At 35.3% G+C, this 20,025-nt stretch overlaps 3 long non-coding RNA genes across 3 annotated transcripts; 2 read left to right on the top strand and 1 right to left on the bottom strand.

The window, feature by feature from the left end:
- Positions 1–885: 885 nt before the first annotated feature.
- Positions 886–3,064, bottom strand: LOC128294088 (uncharacterized). Its single transcript, XR_008284325.1, has 2 exons — positions 2,912–3,064; positions 886–1,085 (listed from the first exon to the last, which is right to left on the bottom strand). It is a non-coding gene; the product is annotated as an uncharacterized LOC128294088 (long non-coding RNA).
- Positions 3,065–6,384: 3,320 nt separating this feature from the next.
- Positions 6,385–7,264, top strand: LOC128294090 (uncharacterized). The gene is made up of 2 exons (XR_008284327.1): positions 6,385–6,435; positions 7,058–7,264. It is a non-coding gene; the product is annotated as an uncharacterized LOC128294090 (long non-coding RNA).
- A 5,189-nt stretch (positions 7,265–12,453) lies between these two features.
- On the top strand, positions 12,454–13,375 carry LOC128294089 (uncharacterized). The gene is made up of 2 exons (XR_008284326.1): positions 12,454–12,504; positions 13,125–13,375. It is a non-coding gene; the product is annotated as an uncharacterized LOC128294089 (long non-coding RNA).
- Positions 13,376–20,025: the final 6,650 nt, after the last annotated feature.

Here is a 20,025-nt window from a genome sequence, read left to right as displayed (position 1 = left end):
AAGTTGTCAAAAAAATAAAAAACTATTAAACATAAGGTAATATTTTTTTATTTTTTAGTTTCATTCTCCAGTGACGGACCGGTGACTGGCCCACTAGCCGGAGCTCCCTCTCCCTCTCCCCTTCTCTTTTCTTTCTCTCCATTTTTTTTCGTTTCTCTTTATCAAATGTTTTTTTTGTCAAATTAGGGCCTTATATAGCCCACCAAAACGACGTCATTTTGGGGGCTGCTCATTAGCCCCAAAACGACGTCGTTTTGAACATGACCCGAACCGTCCGACCCGACCCATCTCAGGATCAGCGTGTTTTTGTTGGAATGGGCTATTTATGCGCGCAGTCCTTCCGCGTTTCTGGGGCTTTACAATTAATTTTTCTTATTTTCAATTTGGCCCCATAATTTTCAGTGTTATTCAATTGGGTCCCCTGTACTGCATAGCGTTTTGACTAAGGGATTTGTTGCGCTTTTTGTAGCACCCCAAACCTAGCCCAGAAGTTATGGCCGGATCTGGCATGCCACATCAAAAACGTAAAAAAAAAAATTCCATTCTAAGTCCAGAAAATCGTATTTGATGTTCAAAAGATTAATTCATTAAAGGTTAAAGTAAATGGAAGTCATGCACCGTAGGAAACCTAAAAAGAGGTGGTGAGTCTATCGGATCGCTTAAGTACCAAGCTCCTTTCGGATCCAATCCTAGACATGCATACCGCCATTGCCACACCTTAACGTCATGGATATTTCTAGGAAACCGATTTGATTAAGTCATTTTTTAGAAAAAGTAATTAATTTTGGAAAATACTTTCATTGCGGAAGTTTTGCTTGTTGTCGTGTTATTTTGAAATCAATTGTTGTTTTTGAAAACGCGCCCTAAAGCTATCCAATTTCAACATTTAAAATAAGTAATACCTATCTTAGTAATACATATTAAAACCATCAAAAATAATTAAGCGGCCTTATTACATTTAAAAACCCAAAACTTCAAACGTAAATAAAAGGATGTCCAGTTCACCAGAAGAAAATCAAACTTTCAGAATGGGTGGCCACTCCGAATTCCCTCACAGCTCCAAGCCCACTATGGTTGGGGATTACCTGTGTGGATGAAAATAAAAGGGGTGAGTTTGGGGAAACTCAGTGTGTAAAATAACCCAACCATAGCCTATATCATCTCAACCCACAGAAACATAATAAGTTGGCCTTAGCCCAGAGCAGAATTCAGAATAAAGCCCATAGGCCCATAACAGAACAAAACAGATTTTACTTGTTTATGCAGAAACCCAACCCAGATTCATCCATAACACCCCCGTACCAACCTTACACCGTGTAGGGAGACAACTCGACCCACCCAACCGCTACACACCACAGAATTTGCAGCATGGCTACCAAAACAGATAATGTGACAGAGTCACCAGATACAGATAATCGTGGCAGAGCCACCAGAACCACCAGATCAGATATTTGTGGCATAGCCACCAGAACGCTTCCTCCATAATATAACCCATGTCCCCATGCAATAGATATATAATCATGGCATACATCATACGTAATCGATCGTCATGCTTTTCACCAAAATTAACCCTAAGGGTATAACGGTAATTTTGCACCTAGGGGTATAACAAGAATTTTCCATACATAGGGGTATTATAGTAATTTAGCTACTTTTAGGGTTTTATGCATATCCTAACTATTTACGTACTATCGTAACACTTACCACAAGATACTTCTTGAATTGGGGCCTGTTGGCCCATGAATATATCTTTGGCCCATTAAGCCCAAATTATCAAAATGTACGAAATCGTGCGCACTGCAGTTTATTACTTTAGATTACCAAATATACAAACCCAACTATCTTACGAGCATTTGCACACTCGAAAATTCCCAAAATACTGACTTTTCGGCATTTCGGCTTTTTGGCTTTTGCCAATCTAGTCTATGAGAGGGTGTCGATTACACACACATTTTGCGACGATATCTTGTGAGACCTACACACGAACCGCCTACAATTAGATTACTAACACGTTAATCTAACTATTCAAATACAAACTACGTATTAACCCCTTACAATATTCGGCCAACCACACCTACAGATCATAGTAAGCTTATAAGAAATCAATAAGCAACTCATTAACAAATTTTTGTCAATGTTTACCACATAATCATAATTTCACTGCAAGCTGTCTTCCTGTGAGCAATAGTCACTAAATTATTTATAACTGGAGCTATGAAACTCCAAATCATATGCCGTTAATTTTCCCTGAAAATAGACTCATATATCTTCTATCCATAAAATTTTCAGAATTTTTGGTTTAGCCAATCAATACCAGATTTTTCTCAAAGTTTCCCATGTTTCACTATTTGACTAATCTGACCACTCTTCATTTCGAATCAAATTTCTCATTGTACAGAATTCAAAATATGTTCTTGTTTATTTCATTAGAAACTAGACTCAATAAGCTTTAATTACATAATTTATTCAACTTCTAATTCATCTCCCACAAGTTATGGTGATTTTCCAAAGTCACATTACTGCTGCTGTCCCAAGCAGATTTATTACCAAATCACTCTTTCAAACACCTATCTTGCATGCATGTTATTTAAACATGTATATCACCAATCAATCATCACATATCTATGATTTTTACTTAAGCATAATCTCCATTTCATCATTTTAAAGCACAACATGTTAGCCGATTTTTCCCTTTAGCATCTAAGGCACATGCATGCTCATTTGTTTGGCTCAACTTCACATATCTTCCATTTTTCATCAAAAGAACATGAAACAACAACCATTTCCTTCATTTTAATTCATGACCAAATGCTCACAACACAACCAAAAATCAAAATATACTTCAAGAGTTAAGGTAGAATCAAGAAGAACTCATGAACCTCAAAATAGAAGCAAGGTACCAAGAACTTACCTTCAATTTTCCTCCTCCTAATGACCGAATACTCAAGAGCTTTCTCCTCTCCTTTCTCTTCTCTAACTTCAGCTATGATGAACAAAGATGGACAAAACTTTGTTCTTTTCACCTCTTTTTCTTTTAATAAAACTTCATATTTCATCCATTTAATTCTTTAATACAAAAGACATGAAATTCTTATCATGAAACATTTACCTAACCCATTATCATGAAACATTTACCTAACCCATTATCATGGAACATTTACCTAACCTATTATCATGGAACATTTACCTAACCTATTATCATGAAACATTTACCTAACCTATTATAAATTTGTATCAATTTGTACCATAAATTATGGATATCAAGTGTACATTTTGTCTACAACAACATGATGGCTGGCCACTTCATGTAAAATGGGAGGTTTGTCATGCAAATCCTCCTATTTTGCACTCCTATTTATTTGGCCACTTCAATTTAGCCTATAGCATTTTCAAACATTTTCACATAGGTCCTATTTCATAATTTCACCCCCTTTTTCTTATGGAACAAAAATTAACTAAAATTGCCGAGTTCTATCTTAAGCTTGGGCTTTCTAGAGGCCCACTAACATAATTAAACCTATGCCAACATTCACGAGATTCCCAAAATTGGGCGTTATAACTCTACCCTCCTTAAAGAAATTTCGTCCTCGAAATTTACCTAATCCAAACAGATGAGGATATTGTTGTTGCATCGTCTCTTCTGGCTCCCAAACTCAGAAGTTTCCCCTTCCTTAACTTAATGAAAACGAGCGACCAAAGACTCATCGTTCAACTATTTTTCCTTAATCTGATCCACCCAGGTTGGCCTCACTTGCAACTCATCCAACAGACTTCCATCATCATAGACTCGGACGAGCAAACATTGCTCTCGGATCGACATCTGACTCTACGACTTAGAGCATCGGCTACCACATTAGCCTTGCTTGGGTGATACTCAATCGAACAGTTATAATCCTTAAGCAACTCAATCCATCTCCTTTGCCTAAGGTTCAGTTCCTTCTTAGTCAACAAATACTTAAGACTCTTATGGTCAGTGTATATAATACACCTTTCTCCATACAAGTAATGTCTCCAAATCTTAAGTGTAAATATCACTGCTGCCAACTCTAAATCATGAGTCAAATAGTTTCCCTCATGAGGCTTAAGCTATCGTGATGCATATGCAACCACCTTACCCTCTTGCATTAACACGCAGCCCAAACCCACGTGTGATGCGTCACTGTACACAGTAAAATCATTCCCAGACTCCGGCTGAATTAACACAGGTGCTTCAGTCAGAACTTTCTTCAACTTCTCAAAAGCTTCCTGCTGCCTCTTAGTCCATACAAACGGTACTCCTTTCCTTATGAGTTTTGTCAAAGGTGCTGCCATCACAAAAAAACCTTCCACAAACCTTCTGTAGTATCCTGCCAACCCTAGGAAACTTTGAATTTCCGACACCGTTCTAGGTGTCTTCCACTCCAAAATTGCTTCAATTTTTTCGAGGGTCCACCTTAATCTCCTCAGCAGAGACCACATGTCCTAAGAAAGTTACCTCCCTCAACCAAAATTCACACTTGCTGAACTTCGCAAAGAGTTCCTTCTCCCTTAATACTTACAGCACTATACGAAGATGTTCATCATGTTTCGTTTTAGTTTCAGAATATACCAGGATATCATCAATAAAGACGACTACGAACTGATCTAAAATGGTTGGAACACACGATTCATCAAATCCATAAATGCTGCAGGAGCGTTCTTCAGTCCAAATGGCATAACCAGAAACTCGTAATGACCATACCGAGTCCTGAATGCCGTCTTATGGATATCTGTCTCCTTGAATCTTAACTGATGATATCCAGATCGAAGGTCGACCTTGGAAAATACAGAAGCTCTTCTAAGCTGGTTGAACAGATCATCAATCCTTGGCAGTGGATACTTATTCTTAATCCTCAGTTTGTTCAACTGGCGATAATCAATGCACATCCGCATCGTACCATCCTTCTTTTTCACGAATAGCACCGGTGCTCCCCATGGAGACACGCTTGGCCTAATGAAGCCCCTATCCAACAAATCTTGAATTTGTGCCTTTAGCTCCACCAACTCCTTCGGTGCCATTTTATACGGCGCGATAGACACTGGTGCCGTTCCAGGCAATAAGTTGATTCCAAACTCCACTTCTCGGTTCGGAGGCAATCCTGAAAGCTCCTCCAGAAAAACATCTTGGAACTCCTTTACAGTCCTAACCTTATCCACTGACAATCCCTGCTCTTCTGACTGACTTACAAATGCCAAATAGGCCTTGTATGTAACATCCCGAAATAGGGCCTAAATGGAACAGTGGTTGCGAAACCACAAATCCGAGGTAGAATGTAACGGCCTAATTTTCAGTGGTGTCAAAAATGGTGATTTCAGATCACTAAATCGGACAAATAAGATTGAACAAGATAGTAACTTAATATTTATGAGTCAAGTAAGAATTTAGAAGAATTTGTGAAATGGTGAAATTAGTGAATTAAAATAATTTATTAGGTCAGACGGGTCAAAAACGAGGTATCGAGACCTCGAATTTGAAAATCGAGCTATAAATATTTTTATAAATATTTATGAAGTGTCATTGAGTTAGTATTAAAGTTTCAGTTAGAAAATTTTGATGTTTGGATAGCTAATTAATTAAAAGGACTAAATCGAAAATAACTCAAAATTTATTAAATTGTGAGTAAATAGCTTAAGTATTTAAAAGATGGATTTAAAGAGCAATTAGACCCAAAGGTTAATGGCTGGACGGTTTGGGTATGAAATAAGCAAGAAAACAATGTGAACAAGGGACAAAATTGGAATTAGCATAAAAGTTAATAGTAAAAAAAGCGATGTGATTGAAAATCTAGACATTTCTTCATCTTTCTCAGCCGAAACGCCGTAGCAGGTCTCCTATGCTGGTTTTTCATATTTTGCACCATGTAAGTTCAATTTTACTATTTCTTAGTAATTTTATGTTTTTGTGACTTTTACAATTAGGTCCAATCATCTAATTCATTAGTTTTTGATTTGGTGGGTGAAATTGGAAGTTACCCTGGCTGAGTAAGGGTAGTTTATGATGAATTATTATGAAATTGAAGTTCTAATTTCATATTAAGGTTGTTTTATTAAGTCATTTTGATAGAAAATGGTATTTAGGACCTAATTGTGAGCAAAATTGTGAATTAGATGTTGGTGTTGAAATTCAGAATATCAAAGGCTGTGAAATAGTTTATATTGATAAAATAAAAGTGTTAATTTAGAAAAATTAGTTCAATTGATGGGTGAATTGAGCAGGACTAAATTGTAAAAGCTGTAAATTTTGGGGTAAAAGTGCAATTTCGAATTTTGAACAGCATAAATTGTGAAGTGAAATAGAAATCAAATAAATGCTAATGAGTAGAAATATTTTATATTATAGATCAAGAATCCAAAGAAGAACGAGGAAAAGAAAAGTAAAGGACTAAATTGTAAGGTTTAGTCACATTTTGTATCAAGGTAAGTTTATAGTAAATAAATGCAATATTCTTTTATTTTACATTATTATTGTTAATTTCAGCATTTATATATTATGTTATGAAAATATTTAAAGTCGAATTTAAGGTGAAGTGATGAGAGGAAAAGTGTTAGAAAGCCGGTTGAACCCTAGGAATGTTAGGATATTAGGGTTGACAGACGTAATGAAATGAGCCATGTAAGTCCATATTAGAAATATGGCTTTGGAGACAGGATTGAGCCATGTAAGTCCATATTATATATGGCATTGGAGACAGGAATAATTCATGTAAGTCCATGTCAAAGACATGGCATTGGCAGGATATTGATAGACAGGAACGACCCTAGTATCCTTAGTATTCCGAGTGGTTCAACGGGTCAGGATACGAGTTAAATTACAGTGAATTAACAGCAAAGGAAAAGTCGATTATACTTATGAAAAAGGAAAGGTCACGTAAGAAAGAAGGTAAGGGAATAAAGAATAAGATAGAAATTGAGAAGTAAAGAAATTTATGATGTTAGATGATATTATGCATAATTATCCATTATGTTGAATGTTGTGATTTATTTGCTTGTAAGCTTACTAAGCCTAGTGCTTAATCTCTTTATTTTCTTCTTCTTATAGTACTTATCTAGTCACTCGGGGATCGAAGGAAATGTCGGAGGCCGATCACACTATCAAAGAAATAACTCGGTATAACTAGACGTTTTGTTTTGGGTATGGCATGTATAGAAACTTAGCTACTTTTGGTATAATATGAATAATGAATGATGTGTAAATACTTGCTAGTGATTAGCTAAGAAAATAGCTGATGATATACATGTTTATTAATATGTATGATTGAATGATGATTATCACATGAAAATTATGAAAATGTGAAAGTAACCTAAAAACAGATTCAAGTAACAGAAATGATGTAACTTTGAAAAATCACTAAAATTGTAAAACATAGTTTGAAGATGAATAATATAAGAAATTAAAGCTTATTATGTATATTTTCTTATGGAATAAGCAAAACAGGTAAAAGTATTATATTTTATGATATATCTGAGTTTTAGTGAAACAGGGTCAGAGCGATTTCTGGATCCCCTGTTTCAATTTTGGAAATTCACCATAAATTGTACAAAACTAATTAGAAGGTATAATTTATATGGTTAGAATGCTTGTTGAATCTAGTTTTGAGAGAAACAAACGACTTAGTCATATGAATTTTGTACAGGAAGAAAAATGGTTCGTAGTAAGAAGAGGTCAGTGCAGTCGAGTTTTGAAATAGGGAAAAATTTAACTAATAAACTGTACTAATTGGCTAAGTCAAAAATTCTAGAAAAAAATTAGTAGATATATATATGAGTCTAGTTTCATGAAAAATTTACGGATCTTAATTTCGAGTTTTGAAACTCGAGAAATGAATTTTTAAGTAACCATGATGCAGAAAAACAGTTTATTCCGAAAATTAAAATAAGTGATTTAGAGTTGTTTAAAAGGTAAGATAAGTTTAGTAACACCTCAAGCTTGACTCGTGACGGTTTCGAGCGTGGGGGCGTTACATTTATTGGTATCAGAGCAGGTTTAGTCGGTTCTCGGAACAGCTAGTGTGAGAAAAAGTCTAGCTATACATGCCATACTTGTATTTTGATAGTGTGACGACTCCTGACGATTTTTAAATATTTTGTTTTATTGTAATGGATCCCGAGTGAGCTGGTGATGATGATGTAGAAAGTAATGCGCCTGCTCCCGTAGAAGGGGTAGCGCCATCTGAGAATAGGCCATGAATGCTTAATCGGGGAGGAGTGACTAGAAGCTCTCTTCCAAGCTTTGAATGATTTGTTTGCCGAGTTCGTTCGCATGCGAATCCGGCAGTAGACCTCCACCCCTCATGATTCTCGGGCTACCCATGTAGCTCAAGCTCCCCCAATCACAGGTACAGTGATAAGAGAAAAGCCACCAGTTGATAGAATCAGGAAACAAGGGGCAGAAGAGTTCCGAGCAACAAAAGATGATAATGCAGAAAGAACAGAATTTTGGTTAGAAAATACTATCAGAGTCTTTGATGAGTTATCTTGTACACTCGAGGAATGTATGGAATGTGTAGTATCACTTCTTAGAGACTCAGCCTACTACTGGTGGAAGACACTTGTATCAGTTGTACCAAATGAGAGGGTCACTTGGATTTCTTTCAGGAGGAATTTCGTAAAAAGTACATCACCGAGGTTTATTGACCGAAGAGAAAGGAATTCTCGGAATTGAAACAAGGTAATATGACGGATCGATGAGATTCGCTTAAATTATCGGCAACTTAACAAGGTAACAAGAAAGAACAAGTATCAATTGCCTAGAATTGATGATCTGTTTGATCAATTGAAGGAGCTACTTGTGTTTTCAAGATAGATTTGAGATTCGGATATTATCGGTTGTGAGTTAAAGAGTCGATGTCTTGAAGACGCTTTCGGACTAGGTATGGTCATTATGAGTTCCTTGTGATGCCATTTGACTTGACTAATGCTCCTGCCATTTTCATGGACTTAATGAACCGAATTTTCAGACCGTACTTGGATAAGTTTGTAGTTTTGTTTATTGATGATATCTTGATTTATTCTCATGATGAGACCGAGCATGCGAGCATTTGAGAACGCTTTTACTGATTCGAAAGATAATCGGTTGTATGTCAAGTTCAAAAAAGTGAGTTCTGTTACGAAGTTGGTTTTCTTGGACATATTGTTTCGTGAAGGTATTAAGGTTGATCCGAGCAAGATTTCAGCCATTGTTGATTGGAAGCCTCCTAGAAATGTATCAAAAGTTAGAAGTTTTCTTGGTCTTGCCGGATATTATAGGCGATTTGTAGAGGATTTTCCATGATAGCTACCCACGACAAGATTGCTTTGCGAAAGGATGTCAAGTTTGAATGGATGAGAAATGTCAACGAGTTTTGACAAATTAAAAGCATTGTTGACTAAAGCTCCTGTTTTAGTGCAACTAGAACCAGGTAAGTAGTTTGTGATTTACAGTGATGCGTCCATGAATGGACTTGGTTGTATACTTATGCAGGAAGGGAAGGTAATTACTTATGCCTCTAGACAACTAAAGCCACATGAGAAGAACTATTCGACACATGATTTAGAGCTAGCTGCCATTGTTTTTGCGCTGAATATTTGGAGACATCATTTGTACGGTGAGAAGTGCCACATATTCACTAATCACAAAAGTTTGAAATATTTGATGACTCAAAAAGATTTGAATTTGAGGCAAAGAAGATGGTTAGAGTTGATTAAAGATTATCGACTAGTGATCGATTATCACCTGTAAGGCAAACGTTGTTCTTGATGCTTTGAGTAGGAAATCTTTATTTGCATTAAGAGCTTTGAACACTAGTCTAGCCTTATCGGATGATGGTTTTATCTTAGCTGAGTTGAGAGCTAAACCGATGTTTCTTGAAGAAATTTGTGAAGCTCAAAAAAAATGATGATGAGTTGTTAACCAAAAGAGATCGGTCTGAGTCGGATGTAGAGTCGATTTTCGGATCGATTCGACGGTTGTTTGATGTTCGAGACAGGTATGCATACCAAGAATGATGAGCTTATTCGAAAGATTTTACAGGAAGCACATAGTAGTTCTTTGTCTATTCATCCGGTAGTATAAAGATGTATAATGATTTAAAAAAAAATGTCTTGGTGGGTAGGAATGAAAAGGGACATTTGAGTTTGTTTTAGATGTTTGATCTGCATCGCCAGGTAAAGGCCGAACATCGGTACCTTCGTGTTTATTGCAGACTGTGCTAGTCCACGAGTGGAAATGGGATCGAGTTACTATGGATTTTGTGACAGGATTGCCGTTTACAGAAAGAAAGATGCATATAGGTTGTGATTGATAAGTTAACGAAGTCGGCTCATTTTATCCCATTCAGATGGATTATTCACTTGACAAGTTGGCCGAGTTGTATATGTCGAGATAGTCAAACTACACAGGTACCATTATCGATCATTTTAGATGAAATCCAAGAGTTACTTCACGGTTTTGGAAGAAATTACGAAGGCTTTGGGCACAAAGTTGAGTTTTAGTACGACTTTCCACCCTCAAACCGACGGTCGAGAGAGAGTTATTCAGTACTTGAAGATATGCTTAGATGTTGTGTATTAGAATTTCAAGGTAGTTGGGAAAATATTTACCATTAGTAGAGTTTGCCTACAATAATAGTTATCAATCGAGTTTGAAGATGGCACCTTATGAAGCTTTGTATGGACGTAAATGTCGCACACCTTTATATTGAATGAGCTTAAAGAAAGCGGATTTACGAGGTTGATCTAGTTAAAGAAAGAAGAAAAGTGAAAGTTATCGAAATTGTTTAAAAGCGACTTGAGACGGTGTAAGTCATATGCGATTTAAAAGAAAAGAGATCGAATATCAAGTTGGTGACAAAGTTTTTTTTTTTTTGAAAGTATCCCCGTGGAAGAAAGTTCTCAGATTTGGCAAGAAAGGCAAACTAAGTCCATGTTTTATTGGACCGTTTGAAGTGATTGAGAGAGTCGGACCATTAGCATATTGGTTAGCTTTCCCGATTGAGTTAGAGAAGATTCAAAATGTATTTCATGTGTCTATGCTACGTCGTTATCATTCAGATCCGTCACATGTGATTTCTTAGACAAAGGTTGAGATTCAACCAGACATGACTTACGGTGAAGAACCGGTAAAGATTCTAGCTCGAGAGGTAAAGCAATTAAGGAATAAAAGTATTGCACTTGTGAAAGTACTATGGAATAGACACGGGGTAGATGAGGCTACATGGGAACTCAAGAGGCTATCCAAAATAGTACCAAAATCTCTTCACGGTAAGATTTTGGACGAAAATCCCTAAAGGGGGAGAAATGTAACATCCCGAAATAGGGCCTAAATGGAACAAAGGTTGCGAAACCACAAATCCGAGGTAGAATGTAACGGCCTAATTTTCAAGTGGTGTCAAAATGGTGATTTCAGATCACTAAATCGGACAAATAAGATTGAACAAGATAGTAACTTAATATTTATGAGTCAAGTAAGAATTTAGAAGAATTTGTGAAATGGTGAAATTAGTGAATTAAAATAATTTATTAGGTCAGACGGGTCAAAAACGAGGTATCGAGACCTCGAATTTGAAAATCGAGCTATAAATATTTTTATAAATATTTATGAAGTGTCATTGAGTTAGTATTAAAGTTTCAGTTAGAAAATTTTGATGTTTGGATAGCTAATTAATTAAAAGGACTAAATCGAAAATAACTCAAAATTTATTAAATTGTGAGTAAATAGCTTAAGTATTTAAAAAGATGGATTTAAAGAGCAATTAGACCCAAAGGTTAATGGCTGGACGGTTTGGGTATGAAATAAGCAAGAAAACAATGTGAACAAGGGACAAAATTGGAATTAGCATAAAAGTTAATAGTAAAAAAGCGATGTGATTGAAAATCTAGACATTTCTTCATCTTTCTCAGCCGAAACGCCGTAGCAGGTCTCCTATGCTGGTTTTCATATTTTTGCACCATGTAAGTTCAATTTTTACTATTTCTTAGTAATTTTTATGTTTTTGTGACTTTTACAATTAGGTCCAATCATCTAATTCATTAGTTTTTGATTTGGTGGGTGAAATTGGAAGTTACCCTGGCTGAGTAAGGGTAGTTTATGATGAATTATTATGAAATTGAAGTTCTAATTTCATATTAAGGTTGTTTTATTAAGTCATTTTGATAGAAAATGGTATTTAGGACCTAATTGTGAGCAAAATTGTGAATTAGATGTTGGTGTTGAAATTCAGAATATCAAAGGCTGTGAAATAGTTTATATTGATAAAATAAAAGTGTTAATTTAGAAAAATTAGTTCAATTGATGGGTGAATTGAGCAGGACTAAATTGTAAAAGCTGTAAATTTTGGGGTAAAAGTGCAATTTCGAATTTTGAACAGCATAAATTGTGAAGTGAAATAGAAATCAAATAAATGCTAATGAGTAGAAATATTTTATATTATAGATCAAGAATCCAAAGAAGAACGAGGAAAAGAAAAGTAAAGGACTAAATTGTAAGGTTTAGTCACATTTTGTATCAAGGTAAGTTTATAGTAAATAAATGCAATATTCTTTTATTTTACATTATTATTGTTAATTTCAGCATTTATATATTATGTTATGAAAATATTTAAAGTCGAATTTAAGGTGAAGTGACAGAGAAAAGTGTTAGAAAGCCGGTTGAACCCTAGGAATGTTAGGATATTAGGGTTGACAGATGTAATGTAAATGAGCCATGTAAGTCCATATTAGAAATATGGCTTTGGAGACAGGATTGAGCCATGTAAGTCCATATTATATATGGCATTGGAGACAGAATAATTCATGTAAGTCCATGTCAAAGACATGGCATTGGCAGGATATTGATAGACAGGAACGACCCTAGTATCCTTAGTATTCCGAGTGGTTCAACGGGTCAGGATACGAGTTAAATTACAGTGAATTAACAGCAAAGGAAAAGTCGATTATACTTATGAAAAAGGAAAGGTCACGTAAGAAAGAAGGTAAGGGAATAAAGAATAAGATAGAAATTGAGAAGTAAAGAAATTTATGATGTTAGATGATATTATGCATAATTATCCATTATGTTGAATGTTGTGATTTATTTGCTTGTAAGCTTACTAAGCCTAGTGCTTAATCTCTTTATTTTCTTCTTCTTATAGTACTTATCTAGTCACTCGGGGATCGAAGGAAATGTCGGAGGCCGATCACACTATCAAAGAAATAACTCGGTATAACTAGACGTTTTGTTTTGGGTATGGCATGTATAGAAACTTAGCTACTTTTGGTATAATATGAATAATGAATGATGTGTAAATACTTGCTAGTGATTAGCTAAGAAAATAGCTGATGATATACATGTTTATTAATATGTATGATTGAATGATGATTATCACATGAAAATTATGAAAAATGTGAAAGTAACCTAAAAACAGATTCAAGTAACAGAAATGATGTAACTTTGAAAAATCACTAAAAATTGTAAAAACATAGTTTGAAGATGAATAATATAAGAAATTAAAGCTTATTATGTATATTTTCTTATGGAATAAGCAAAACAGGTAAAAGTATTATATTTTATGATATATCTGAGTTTTAGTGAAACAGGGTCAGAGCGATTTCTGGATCCCCTGTTTCAATTTTGGAAATTCACCATAAATTGTACAAAACTAATTAGAAGGTATAATTTATATGGTTAGAATGCTTGTTGAATCTAGTTTTGAGAGAAACAAACGACTTAGTCATATGAATTTTGTACAGGAAGAAAAATGGTTCGTAGTAAGAAGAGGTCAGTGCAGTCGAGTTTTGAAATAGGGAAAAATTTAACTAATAAACTGTACTAATTGGCTAAGTCAAAAATTCTAGAAAAAAATTAGTAGATATATATATGAGTCTAGTTTCATGAAAAATTTACGGATCTTAATTTCGAGTTTTGAAACTCGAGAAATGAATTTTTAAGTAACCATGATGCAGAAAAACAGTTTATTCCGAAAATTAAAATAAGTGATTTAGAGTTGTTTAAAAGGTAAGATAAGTTTAGTAACACCTCAAGCTTGACTCCGGTGACGGTTTCGAGCGTGGGGGCGTTACATTGTAGCGACGTAAAAATTTAGCTTAGCTTTCGGTTGGTCGCTAATTGTGGCGATTTATTAAACATTTGAAAACCAACTTTCGATTTTATTAAAAAGGGAGTCGCCACCGATCTTTTTCCTAGGTGTGATCGGACACCTACTAAATCATCTCTTTTGAAAAGAAAATTTATTTGAACAAAAAATGAAGGCCAAATTTGGGTCTACGCAAAAATCAGAAAAATAGGGTTCGGGAGTCGGTTACGCACGAGGAAGGTATTAGCACCCTCGCGACGCCCAAAATTGGTATCTTGTTAAACACGTGTTGTTTTAATGTTCGAAAATACGAATTCAATTTAAAATTTAATCGTGATCCGATTGGAAAGACGAGAACTTTCAATTTTTAATTTTGAGAAGGACATACCATTTTAACACGAGTCAACTAATGTTCACCCAACATAGCGATGAAATCGACGATTTAATGTTAAATCGGTATGTTACCTTGTTTATTAGAGTAAATAAAATAAGGAATGTGTATAAAATATTTTTAGAATAGTGAATAGCGACATAATACTGAAATGGGCGGGCAACAAAAAAATGAGGGTTAGAAATACATCAAGGTATAATAATATAATGATATCTGAAAGGAATACTACATGTAAAATGTGTATACAAGAATAAAATATATGTACAAATATTATTGATAAATGTAGTAGGAATAAACAAATGTAATAATAAAATATATACAATATGATATAAAGAATAAACATATACATATAATAGAGTTTAAAATATATATATACATGGGGTAACATGAAAATATGTACGTAGAGTAGTATATACAAAAATATAACTAATAATATTGAAAATACATGTCCATAATAAATAAAACATACACGATATAATATTAAAACATTTACATATTATGTACACACATAATTACGATGTTAAAGACATATTAATATTAATAACAATACTAATATTACGTAGGGTATACCTATATAAATATATATTGAAGATATATACATATTTAATAAAATACATGAATAATACGATATTTGATATATACGTAATATGTATAATAAAAATAATATATACATAATATATTCATACATAAGAAAACATATACTATGGTTAACGATAATAACAATGATGATATAAAAATGTATACATACAACAACACATTCACTATATTAACAATCATAATAGTAATGGTATTAAAAATACAAAGAACAACAATGTAACATAACAAAAATATATGTAAATCTATACACATAAATAAAAATATACACTATTATAGTAATGATAATAATAAATATAATAATAATATCAAAATATAAAAGTAAGCATAGCATTAAAATATTAGAATAAAGTAGCTGAAAATATTAAACATAAATACATACATATATATATATATACGCATATAATAAAAATATATATTACTACTGCTAATAATAATAATAATAATAATAATAATAATAATAATAATAATAATAATAATAATAATGATGATGATATTAATAGTATAAAAATGACAAGGGTATTTAATAAAGAAATGAAGATAAACAAAAAAGGACTAAAATTAGACTAAAACAAAGTTGTGGGGCGAATTTGAAAATAAAAGGAAGGATAGGGTTTATTCAACACGCTAAACATTGAGGGCCCATACAGCAATTTTCCCTAGCTACTAAAACGCTGCGCAGCGTGGGGGACCAAGATGAACTCGGGACAAAACGATGGGACCAAATTAAAAATAAAAAACCTTGATTGTAAAGTTCTAGAAAAGCGGAAGGGCTAAAAGCGAAATTAGCTCTTCCGCCTTAAAAACACGCGGATCTGACCTGGTGCGGGTCGGGTCGACCCGACCCGCGTTCAAACGACGTCGTTTTATGTATTATGGGGGGGTCCAAAACGGTGCGTTTTGGACCCCTATATAAGCCAATTTTTTGTTTTTTTTTTCATTTGGAGCAGAAGAAAGAAAAAAAAAGAGAGAGGAGGGAGAGAAAGAGGAGCGGGGAAAGAAGATAGGGAGGGAGCTCGGCCACGGGTCACTCACTGCCGATGGCCGACTGTCGTCGGATCGACACCGTGGCCAACACACGCTGTGGCTAGGAAAAGGTAAAAATTATATTTTTTGTTTATTATTTTCGTTATTTTTATTTTATTATTTATTTATTTATATGTATTTATGGGTGTAAAAACAGATTTAAATCGAAAATAGAAAGAAAAAAGAAAAAAAAATCACCTTAGGGTTTTGATTTCTGATTTTTGACTTGTTGATTCACTGATCTTGTATTTGAAAAATATAGTGTATGTATTAGAACTTGCCGAAAAAAGAGAGCTTTTACAGTTTTTGATTTGGGTTTTTATAACCCTTTTACACATATTTTTTATTATATCTGTCTTGTCTTCTTCCTTGCTTGCGGGGCATGGGCGAACAGCGGTGGCGAGGCATGGTGGAGCAGACGGCCGATCTTGGTGTCGAAGCGTGGGCGTGGTGCAAGTCGGATGGCGGGGGTATGGGCGTGGTGGGATTAGGGTTTTCGAATCTTGAGTTTAGGTTATTGAAATTTGGGTAGTTGGGCTTGGGTTTAGTTGTTTAGGCTTAGTTTATTTGTAATGCATTTGGGTCTGAGTCTTATAAATGGCCCAAAATTGGCCTATACAGGCCTCACAACCTTTCTGAATCCACTTTTTGGCTCTTAAAGCCGACATCACATTGGACAAATAATCCCTTCGCTCACCTATCACCATAACCTCCTCATTCTTTGTGGTCCTTAACACCATTCGTTTAGCAGCACAATCCAAAGTCGCTTTATGCTTAACAAGCTAGTCCATTCCCAAAATGAGATCAAACTCTCCTAACGGTAACTCCATCAGATCTCCAGGGAAAATCTTACCTTGAGTTTCTTAGGGTACATCCCTATACAGTTTGTCTATCCTAACCGAGTGACCCAAAGGACTTAGTACAGATACCCCACTCACAATCTCCTCAGAGCAGTCCAAGTTGTCCATAATCTGTTCTGTGGCCTCCAACCAATATTCCACCACATTTGGGGCTATACCAGACACGCCCTTAAAGATCTCCGCTCCGTTAGCCCGAAGTTGTTCAGAAATAGATTCCCGAACTCCATTGCCCGTACTTGCCCCGGCAACCCTTTCCAGAACACGAAGCATTGCCTGTGACAGGGCATCATCCTCGGCACCGCGGTCATGAGACTCTACCTCATTGCGGTGGTACCGGTGCATCCACCGCCATATGTCTCGAAGACGAAGATCTCGCTCGAGCACTTCCTCGGCTCCGTCCACGACCTCTTGTACTCATATCGTATTATCTTGATTACGAATTTTTATGCATCAATTAATATTCCAGTGTTTATTACAGATGTTTTATGAATCGAAAGAGTTCGAGTTTGTTTTACTGAATTGAAGTCTAGCTACAGTTTCAGTCTCTTATCAGATTTTCCTATGGTTTCAGAATCATCTTATCTAGAGTATCCTAGTAGGGTTTCAGTACAGATAGATAATTCAGGAAAATATTCAGAAAAGTTCAGAGTAATACTTACAGGCTTGAACCGGAGATTCGGAATGCCACCTTCTAAAGATCTAAATTTTGAAAACTGCGTTTTTCGCAATCTTTATAAAATTTTTGTTTTCGAAGATCTAAATTTTGTAAACCCATTCCACAGCCGACCTGTTGTAACCTAAGCTCTGATACCACTAAATTAGCACCCCAAACCCAGCCCAGAAGTTATGGCCGGATCTGGCATGCCACATCAAAAACGTAAAAAAAAATTCCATTCTAAGTCCAGAAAATCGTACTTGATGTTCAAAAGATTAATTCATTAAAGGTTAAAGTAAATGGAAGCTGTGCACCAGGTAGGAAACCGGAAAAGAGGTGGTGAGTCTATCGGACTGCTTAAGTACCAAGCTCCTTTCGGATCCAATCCTAGATATGCATACCGCCATTGCCACACCTTAACGTCATGGATATTTCTAGGAAACCGATTTGATTAAGTCATTTTTTAGAAAAAGTAATTAATTTTGGAAAATACTTTCATTGCGGAAGTTTTGCTTGTTGTCGTGTTATTTTGAAATCAATTGTTGTTTTTGAAAACGCGCCCTAAAGCTATCCAATTTCAACATTTAAAATAAGTAATACCTATCTTAGTAATACATATTAAAACCATCAAAAATAATTAAGCGGCCTTATTACATTTAAAACCCAAAACTTCAAACGTAAATAAAAGGATGTCCAGTTCACGGAAGAAAATCAAACTTTCGAGCGGGTGGCCACTCCAATTCCCTCACGACTCAAGCCCACTATGGTTGGGGATTACCTGCGTGGATGAAAATAAAAGGGGTGAGTTTGGGGAAACTCAATGTGTAAAATAACCCAACCATAGCCTATATCAGCTCAACCCACAGAAACATAATAAGTTGTCCTTAGCCCAGAACAGAATTCAGAATAAAGCCCATAGGCCCATAACAGAACAAAACAGATTTTACTTGTTTATGCAGAAACCCAACCCAGATTCATCCATAACACCCCCGTACCAACCTTACACCGTGTGGGGAGACAACTCAACCCCCCCAACCGCTACACACCACAGAATTTGCAGCATGTCTGCCAGAACAGATAATGTGACAGAGTCACGGATCTGAATAATCGTGGCGAGCCACGGAATCAGATATATGTGGCAGAGCCACCAGATCAGATATTTGTGGCATAGCCACCAGAACGCTTCCTCCATAATATAACCCATGTCCCCATGCAATAGATATATAATCATGGCATACATCATACAGAATCAGATCGTCATGCTTTTCAGTCAAAATTAACCCTAAGGGTATAACGGTAATTTTGCACCTAGGGGTATAACAGTAATTTTCCATACATAGGGGTATTATAGTAATTTAGCTACTTTTAGGGTTTTTATGCATATCCTAACTATTTACGTACTATCAGAACACTTACCGCGCACACTTACCGAATTGGGGCTTGTTGGCCCATGAATCGATCTTTGGCCCATTAAGCCCAAATTATCAAAATGCACGAAATCGCGCGCACTGCAGTTTATTACTTTAGATTACCAAATATACAAACCCAACTATCTTACGAGCATTTGTACACTCGAAAATTCCCAAAATACTGACTTTTCGGCATTTTGGCATTTCGGCTTTTGCCAATCTAGTCTATGAGAGGTGTCGATTACATACACATTTGCGACGATATCTTGTGAGATCTACACACGAACCGCCTACAATTAGATTACTAACACGTTAATCTAACTATTCAAATACAAACTACGTATTAACCCCTTACAATATTCGGCCAACCACACCTACAGATCATAGTAAGCTTATAAGAAATCAATAAGCAACTCATTAACAAATTTTTGTCAATGTTTATCACATAATCATAATTTCACTGCAAGCTGTCTTCCTGAGCAATAGTCACTAAATTATTTATAACTGGAGCTACGAAACTCCAAATCATATGCCGTTAATTTTCCCTGAAAATAGACTCATATATCTTCTATCCATAAAATTTTCAGAATTTTTGGTTTAGCCAATCAATACCAGATTTTTCTCAAAGTTTCCCATGTTTCACTGTTTGACTAATCTGACCACTCTTCATTTCGAATCAAATTTCTCATTGTACAGAATTCAAAATATGTTCTTGTTTATTTCATTAGAAACTAGACTCAATAAGCTTTAATTACATAATTTATTCAACTTCTAATTCATCTCCCACAAGTTATGGTGATTTTCCAAAGTCACATTACTGCTGTTGTCCCAAGCAGATTTATTACCAAATCACTCTTTCAAACACCTATCTTGCATGCATGTTATTTAAACATGTATATCACCAATCAATCATCACATATCTATGATTTTTACTTAAGCATAATCTCCATTTCATCATTTTAAAGCACAACATGTTAGCCGATTTTTCCCTTTAGCATCTAAGGCACATGCATGCTCATTTGTT

Source organism: Gossypium arboreum, chromosome 6 (genome assembly GCF_025698485.1).
Source record: "Gossypium arboreum isolate Shixiya-1 chromosome 6, ASM2569848v2, whole genome shotgun sequence".
Taxonomy (NCBI): domain Eukaryota; kingdom Viridiplantae; phylum Streptophyta; class Magnoliopsida; order Malvales; family Malvaceae; genus Gossypium; species Gossypium arboreum.
The sequence above is the reverse complement of the archived record's forward strand: the minus strand, read 5'-3'. Positions and strand labels throughout refer to the sequence as shown.